This window comes from Bubalus kerabau, chromosome 5, assembly GCF_029407905.1.
Source record: "Bubalus kerabau isolate K-KA32 ecotype Philippines breed swamp buffalo chromosome 5, PCC_UOA_SB_1v2, whole genome shotgun sequence".
Classification (NCBI taxonomy): domain Eukaryota; kingdom Metazoa; phylum Chordata; class Mammalia; order Artiodactyla; family Bovidae; genus Bubalus; species Bubalus kerabau.
In genome coordinates this window covers 65,166,886-65,175,833 of record NC_073628.1, presented here as the reverse complement: position 1 = coordinate 65,175,833, position 8,948 = coordinate 65,166,886, and the positions used below count along the sequence as shown (strand labels likewise).

Here is an 8,948-nt window from a genome sequence, read left to right as displayed (position 1 = left end):
TTTTTCTCACTATGTTTAAAATTTTTCATTCCATATCTTGAAGCTGGTAGTGTATCCTGAGCTAATACCTTAGGGAAGAGTCTGTAACAAAGCAGAAAAGAAAAATGCATATTTTGCCTCCAAAATCTTGTCTTAGATATGTGAATGACATAATAAAATGGATTCATGGGGCGGGTAGACACCAAGCTTTGAAGAGGTCCTTGCAAAAGATTTTGCCTCAGTTTTGCACAAGGGAAAAGAAAGATCTGTGGGTCCCAAGAGCCCCTAAAAAGAAGGGAATATATGTCACTATTTTCAGCAATACTTTGGGACAATTGGGATCACCCTGAACAGACATAATTATTTGGACTGTCTAGATTATTTATCCATCAGCAGCCTTGCACAATATTGCATATTCTGAACATGACCCAACTATAACAGAAAACTTATCATGGGTCATGTGAAAAGGTTAGGCAAGTGTCTCAGAAATACAACGTATAAACAGAAGATCCATCACAGGTGGCATCAACCTTAGTGCTATAACACTAAATCTTGGAAACTAAGACATAGTTTTCAGAACTGAAGAAAATGAGATTGGAGAGTTCTGCCAATCTCATTAAATTATGAGTTCGGCATTGAAGGTAAAGCTTGTAGAAAATGTTTCTTGCATTTCTTATTTGTTATGAACTGAATATTTGTGCCTACCCCTAGTCCCCTGCAAATTTATATATTAAAGCCCTAACACCCCAGATGATATACTTTGACATGTTCAACCAAATCCTTGCAATACTCACGTATTCAAGTTAAAAAATGACCCTGTTCTGTCATGTGGTCTGAGCTTTATCTTGTACCTAGACTTAAGAAAATAATATCTGCTTATTTCAGAAAATGTGGAAAATAAATAAAAATAAACCCTGTATGCGAGACAGCAAAAGAGACACAGATGTATTGAACATTCTTTTGGACTCTGTGGGAGAGGGAGAGGGTGGGATGATTTGGGAGAATGGCATTGAAACATGTAAAATATCATATGTGAAATGATTCACCAGTCCAGGTTTGATGCAGGATACAGGATGCTTGGAGCTGGTGCACTGGGATGACCCAGAGGGATGGGATGGGGAGGGAGGTGGGAGGGGAGTTCAGGATGGGGAACACATGTACACTCATAGTGGATTCAAGTCAATGTATGGCAAAACCAATACAATATTGTAAAGTAAAATAAATAAATTAATAAAAGAAGATTTTCATAAGTTTTTAACTAAAAGTTTAAATATTTAATTCCTGGTTTTTAAAAACTATACCCACTATTATTTATATAAATTCAAAAAAGATAATAGCTAACATTTGATAAACATTTACTATGTGGCACACTCTTAAGAGTTCTACTTGTGTGAATTCAATGAATACTCACAATGCTATGAGGGAGATTCCATTAGTATCTATTTGTCTAGGATAGATTCCTAGTAATATAAATCTTTGGAGCAAAAAATTGATAAATTTCATAACTCTTAATTTGTACTGTCAGATGGTATTCTAGAATATTAGATTAATTTATGCTTCCTTCAGGCTTATGTGAAATTGTCTTTTTACTCTTGACAACATGATTTTTATTATTATTTTTTAATATTTTAAAATATATATGTATGTCTGGTAGGTTAGAAGCTCCATCTCATTTTGGAGTAGATGGTTCTGCACGTCTATATCACAAGAGGTGAATCCATGGATACATGTCCATGTATGCCTGAGTCACTCTGCTGTCCACTTGAAAGTATCACCACATTGTTAATGGACTATAATATAAAATAAAAAGTTAAAAAAAATGCTTTGTTCATGATTCTTTTATTAGATGGTGCCAACTACCACAAGTCTTCAGCCTCTGTTATAAATATGAGTCATCCTTCATTCTTCCCTTCCCCTCACCACCCTATTCTTATTCACTCCATCATTAACTCCTATGAACCTGGCCATCACAACGTATCCCAAATCTGTCTACTTCTCTCTATTTCCTCTACTGACATTCTCAGTCAGGTCAAAGTCAGCTTTTGCCTAGATTTCTTGTAACCTGGCTCACTACTTCCATCCAAAGTCTGATTTTCCATTTTTAGGCCCTAAAATTCTTTACAACAACTATGATTGTAGTAGGTTGTTTTAACTTCCCCAATTATTCATTGCCCCTCCCTGTAAAGGGTTATGTACACTTCCTTGCCCCATGCTTTAGACTTTGCCAAATGAGTCACTTTGCCTATTAGAATGCGAATAAAAGTGATGTGTGTCACACCTGAGAGGCGTCTTTTAAGGGCATCGTGTGGTGGTACCATCACTATTTTTCTTTTCCTGCTAGAGCAGTGACGCCCTTGACAGGGCTTGTTCCTTCAGTCTGGGGTGGGTGTGTGCTGAGTTGCTTCAGTTGTGTCTGACTCCTCTCTCCTTGGGATTTTCCAGGTAAGAATACTGGAGTTGGTTTCCATGCCCTTTGCCAAGGGATCTTCCCAAACCTAGGGATTGAAGCCGCCTCTCTTAAGCCTCCTGCATTGCAGGGTGGTTCTTTACCACTAGTACCACATGGGAAGCTTTAGTCTGGATCTCAGCGCAAAGAAGGTAAGCGGTGTAAAGCCATGGCATATTGTAACCTAGATTCTGTGCTTGTATGGGGCAGCCTCACGTTTCAAAATATAAAACAAATAGTGTTGCTTTCCTGTTTCAACTCTGCAAAGGTTTCTTATGACATTCAGGGTCACCTGAAAACTCCTCACCACGACCTTGAAGGCTGTCTATTATAAGGAGCTGACTACACCCAGATATCATCTTGCATGATTCTCACAGTTCTGTGTTCAAGTACAGTGATACTCATCACAATCCCAGAACCAACAATCTTACCCCTGCCTCGTGGCCTCTGGGATAGGTGTTCTCTTCTCACAGTAGTGCTCTCCCCTCATATATGTCCCTCTCTATTAGTTCATCCCATTTTATTTCATTCATATCATTCTTTACTCTCAGAATATCTTTGTCTAAGTGATTATTTTCTTTCTCCTCCTTCTCAAATCTAGAAGCAGGGGCTTAATACATCCTGTCTCCCTTCTGCCTAGATGAGACTTGCCCTGCAGGAGGTACTAAACAAACAAACTAAATGGGAAAATGAATCCAATTCCCATTGTCAAGTGAAATTTGGTGCTAAGACAATTGCTGTTTCCTCTCAGCTTTTCTCGTAGTATTTCCTTTTCACTGAATGTCTTTTAGTTTATCTTAAATTACAAAATATGTGTGTGCATATGTTAGTCACTCAGTAATGTCCAACTCTTTGCAACCCCAAGGACTGTAGCCTGCCAGGCTCCTCTGTACATAGAATTCTCCAGGCAAGAATACTGGAGTGGCTAGCCATTTCTTTCTCCAGGGGATCTTCGTGACCCAGGGATTGAACCTGTGTCTCAGAAGCCCTAGAAATATTACCCACTTAAAAACAAAACAAAACAAAAACAAAACAACAACTTGAGTGTTTCTGTAGCATGGTGGCCGTGACTTTATTTCAATGCATTTTCTTTTTCATTTTTTTTTAAATTTATTTTTATTGGAGTATAATCACGTTACAATGTTGTGTTAGTTTCTGCTGTGAAACAAAGTGAATCAGCTATATGTATGCATATATCTGCTCCTTCTTGAACCTCAATGCATTGTTTTATACACTAAAATTTTTCTTGTAGTTCCCCCACTGGCTGTGTGTTTAGGGACAATGAGAACACAGTGCTGTGGTGAACTGCTCGAGAGCTGAAGCCATGATGCTCAGGTTCAAGTCTTGGTTCTGCTGCGTATCAGCTACGTGCCCTTGAAATTCCCAGAATCCCTTTGAGCTCAGTTTTCCCATCTGTGGAATTTAATTTGACAGTGACAGCATGTTCCTTAAAGTTCACTGTGAAGATTAAAAGAGTTAATACATGCAAAATGGTTTCAGCAGGGCTTTCATGAAGTAAATTTATATAAATTTGAGTAAATACAAAATTAAATTTTGTCATATTCATTTTATTTCCACAACCCCTGGAATGTAACTGCTGAATAAACACATTTAAAATAAATTGAACCAAGTTTTTAGGTCTTTAGGCAGAAACTTTGACTTTCCTTGTGGTAGATCAAGAAGTGTTGTACTAGGAAGAGAAAGTGAGGATCTGAGTTTAATATACTGTTTTTGAAGGTAGAGCTGATAGGACTGACATGCTAAGAAACAGAATGTGAGGTGTGAGAGAGAAATACCGAAGGTGACATAGAGTCTTCTCCCTGGTGTTTGGAGGGTGATGCTTTATATCAAAAAGGGGAAATCTTGGAGCTAGGAGGTTTGAGGGATGAGGAAAAATACTATTCTGTTTTGGCAACATCAACTCTGAGTTATGTATTGAATATTTGATTTCCATGTAATAATATCGAAGTCTTTTGTATACTGTTGCACATAAACTCTTGAGCTCAAAAGTCCACAAGATACAATGAGATCATCATGAAAGAGAGTAAATACAGATAAGCTCTGGGTGAATTTCTGAGCATTTAGACAATTAAAAGCCAAATGGAAAGGGTGGAAATGTTATTGCTTCTAGACTAAAAAACAATTGCCAGAGATATTTAGAGAGTGAGTATTAAAAACTTATGTAAGAATTTGCTATCACTTTCAAGGAGTTAATAATCTAAAATGGAGCTTGCCTCCAAATCACAAATATTTTGAGAATATAGAGCATCTAACATTTGCAAATAGTGCTAACTTGTGAACTAAATTCTTTCATGTTCCCCTCTCATTAGCATTCAACCGTATAGTTTTACAAGTAAAGAAAGTTCTTGAAACTTATTCTCATGCATTTTAATTGGTGAAGCGTTTTCAGATGTTTCTAAAGTTCCATGTATTGTGACAGTACACAACATTGGTTTTTCAGTGAGCAGTTAAATCGGGCAATAATTATTTTTCTGTACAATTAAAAAATCCCTATTTTGACAAAAAAGCCCTGGATGCTGCATGCTCCTCACTTGTGTTCCAGGCCATCACTTTCCATTTCTATAGCTTTTAGTGCTCTCATTTTTAGCTAAAATTGTGTCATGTCTATCAAGTGTAATTTCCATATCTTTAACTTCCCACTTCTGTAATCAGTCTCCTGTGAATTTTTCAATTTCAATTGAGGTCATTGTGGTCTGGATCACATCCAATTTACTACAAATATCTCTGGCATCATTTCCATGTAAGTCTGACATGCCTGATGCACCTGTTCTTTGCCATATTAGAAGAAAGAGATCTTGAAATGTCTTCAGTTTTTCTTCTTGATTTTCAAAACTTTGATGACAAATTAAAGATTATGAATAATCCAGTTTATTATTATTTGCTTATTTTGCATGTTTATTCTTCAATACTAATGATGTCATAAACCTATAATAGAATATGTTTCAGGGTCTGTAGAGAAAAAATTTGTTGAAAAATTATATTCCCTTTTATATATTGTTGTGAACATGAAGCAGTTCTTATAATTAAGGATTATAACTATCAGCCCTCATTCAATTATGAATACCCTTATAAGCTTGGTGTAAAATCTCAGAATTAATAGTCAGAAGCATTTTGTTATTTTTTTTCAAAGAGCCAAAGTATAATTTTAATATTTTAGGATGTTTAGTTTTGAAATTGTGTTTTTAATGACAATTAAAATATTAAGCAATTCTATCTCTTGGAAGGTTATTATATCAAGCAGAAAATTTCTTAAGTCAATTTATTAAGGATTAAATACTAAGAGGGAATATTTTAAGCTGTTGAATTAGCTTTTCTGCAGGAGCTAAAGGAAAGTAAGATAAATGTCTTTTTATTTATAAATCACAATCTCTAAACAGGATTTCATTTTTTCTTATTAACCAACAGAACCTTTTATGTGCAAAGATTTCACACACAATTAAAAACATAATGTTAAGAGAAACCATATGTATGAAACCTAACATCCCACTAAAGTGAAAGTGAAAGTCGCTCAGTCGTGTCAGACTCTTTGCAACCCAATGGACTGTAACCCACCAGGTTCCCCTGTCCATGGAATTCTCCAAGCAAGAATACTGGAGTGGGTTTCCATTCACTTTTCCAAGGGATCTTCCTGACCCAAGAATCAAACCTGGATCTCTGTATCACAGGCAGATTCTTTATCATCTGAGCCACCAGGGAAGCCCCAATTGACTTTATGTTAAACATAAAGTTTAGTGGGAAACTAAATGACTACCACTTCTAAAATAGGAATTTAGTGTCCACAGATTGTAAATTCTCAGATGTTATTTGGGGATTATATTTTCCAAGATTAGTTTAAAATGAGATTAAAGTTAGGAATGTAGCATTTTTTAGAGACAAGTTATTGGTTAAGGATTTTAGCTTACAGGTAGATTTTGAAATTGATCCAGGCCACACTGAAGGTAAATGGAATAACAGTAACAGGAAAGGAAGTATGTCAGTTATGCTCATCATTATCTCTCCAGCACATAACACAGAATCTGGCACATGGAAAACAGACAAAATGTATTTGTTAAGGGAAGAGGAAGGCACATACACACACACACACACACACTCACTCATTCACTCACACATGGGCACACTTCATAAAATCATTCTCTCTACAGAGTTTGTCCCAGAGACCCCAAGCTGGCTTCCACAATATTTTCAGCAGAGCTAGTCATACTCTTGAAGAGATGCTACCCTACCCTTCATCACTTACTGGCAATTCCATCCATAACGCTACAAACTGCCCAAGAAACTAGTCTCAGGTAAGAATTGAAATTCATTATCCATTAAAACAATACTCAGTACTATAATGCCAACTAATTCTGTTTTCCTTAATCATCAGGAAAAAGTCCAAGTTTCCTCAGTCATTTCTCATCACCAGGACTTTTACCCTCATATTCAAGTTGACCTGATTCTACATCCTTTTCTGGACTCTCAGTACTTCCAATGCGCTCTCTAGAAACTCGAATTTAGTTATAACCTTACGTCTTTGAAAATTCCCTTCACTTTCCATGAATTACTTAGCCTAAGATTTAAGTAATAAGCAACCTTTGCTTATCACTCCACCCCAGGCCATTGTGACTATCTATGTCCTAGTGAGTTCCTTGATACACACACCACCAAGTCTGTCTCAGCTACCATTTATTTAACTAGTCATCCGTAGTCCTTGGGCTCTGCATCTGCATTCCCTTCTCCACTTTTTTTTATTGTATCCATTTGAACTGGGACCTCCTTTGGTTCTACATCTGTATTCCCTTCTCCATTTCATTTCTTGCATCCATTTAAAATAGGTCTTCAGATATTGCCATATCCAAAGTCCTATTCAGTCTACAACCTACTCTACTCTCAAAGATATACGATTCAGTTGATCACTCTCTTCTTGAAACTTTTCATTACTTTGTCATGGAGACCACATGTTCCTGTTTTACTCAACTTCACTGGGGGTTTCTTCCCTGAGCTTTAACATCTTCATCATTTTGCATTCTCAGTATCCTGATATCTCATTAGACAATGGGCCTCATTTTTGTTCTCTAAGTCATGTCACGGAGTCCTATGCTTTTAAATTCAGTTTAAACATTAGTAGCTTCCAAATTTATATCTCAAATCACAGCTTTTTCCCTGAAGTCCACATTCCTATATCCAATATTGAAGTTGATGTCTTCATTGGTTGTCTAACAAGTGTCTTATGCTCAACAGATCCAACCCTCATTTACGGAACCCTGAACCCTGCTTCTCCCCGTGTTAATCAAGGGCATCACCACTCTCCCAGTTGCACAGGGAGAGAAACCTAGAGACTTTCTTGTATCCCTTCTCTTTCTCATCCCTTACTTCTAATCCACCAACCACTTCTACTCTTTCTTCCAAATATTTTCTAAATCTATTTCCCACCACTTCCACAGCTCGTGTAGTGTTTCATATCATCGTTATTGTTTGGACTGTTACAAAAGCCACTTGGCTAGGCTCAGTGTTTCCATTCTCAACAGTGTATTTACCATTGGTTAGTCAGACTAACAAGTTAAAAATATGAGTGGTTTCAGTTCAGTTCAGTCGCTCAGTCGTGTCTGACTCTTTGCAACCCCATGAATGGCAGCATGCCAGGCCTCCCTGTCCATCACCAACTCCCGGAGTTCACCCAAACTCATGTCCATCGAGTTGGTGATGCCATCCAGCCATCTCATCCTCTGTCGTCCCCTTCTCCTCCTGCCCCCAATCCCTCCCAGCATCAGAGTCTTTTCCAATGAGTTGACTCATCGGAGTTTCAGCTTTAGCATCATTCCTTCCAAAGAACACCCAGGGCTGATCTCCTTTAGAATGGACTGGTTGGATCTCCTTGCAGTCCAAGGGACTCTCAAGAATCTTCTCCAACACCAGAGTTCAAAAGCATCAATTCTTCGGTACTCAGCTTTCTTCACAGTCCAACTCTCACGTCTATACATGACCACTGGAAAAACCATAGCCTTGAGTGGTTTACCCCTTGCCATAATTTTGTTGTTGTTTTTATGGTAGACATTTCATTATCATTTTGAAATGAAGCTGATTTGCAGTGTTGTGTAGTTTCAGGTATACAGCTAAATGATTCAGTTGTACATATATATAAACTTATATATTCTTTCTTACATTGTCTTCCATTATAGGTTATTACAAGATCGTGAGTAGTGTTCCCTGTGCTATACAGTAAGTCCTTGTTAGTTATGTATTTGTATATGGTAGTATGTATATTTTAATCCCAAACTCCTAATTTATCCCTCCTCCCCCTTTCCCTTTTGGGAATCATAAATTTATTTTCTGTGTCTGTGAGTCTGTTTCTATTTTATAGATAAACTTGTATAATTTATTTTTAGATTCCACATAATGGTCATAATTTTTATAATAGAGTTCTAAATCCTTGTGATGATTAGAAGGTCGCATAGAATCTAAGTCTGGCTATTTCTTCTATCACGACTTTCAACTTCCTTCCTAGCTTATGTTGTTTACTTCT

The 8,948-nt window shown here is 37.1% G+C and overlaps 1 long non-coding RNA gene across 1 annotated transcript; it reads left to right on the top strand.

Moving 5' to 3' along the window:
* The first annotated feature begins 2,441 nt into the window (after nt 1-2,441).
* On the top strand, nt 2,442-8,725 carry LOC129653908 (uncharacterized). The gene is made up of 3 exons (XR_008715266.1): nt 2,442-2,577; nt 6,589-6,732; nt 8,605-8,725. It is a non-coding gene; the product is annotated as an uncharacterized LOC129653908 (long non-coding RNA).
* Nucleotides 8,726-8,948: the final 223 nt, after the last annotated feature.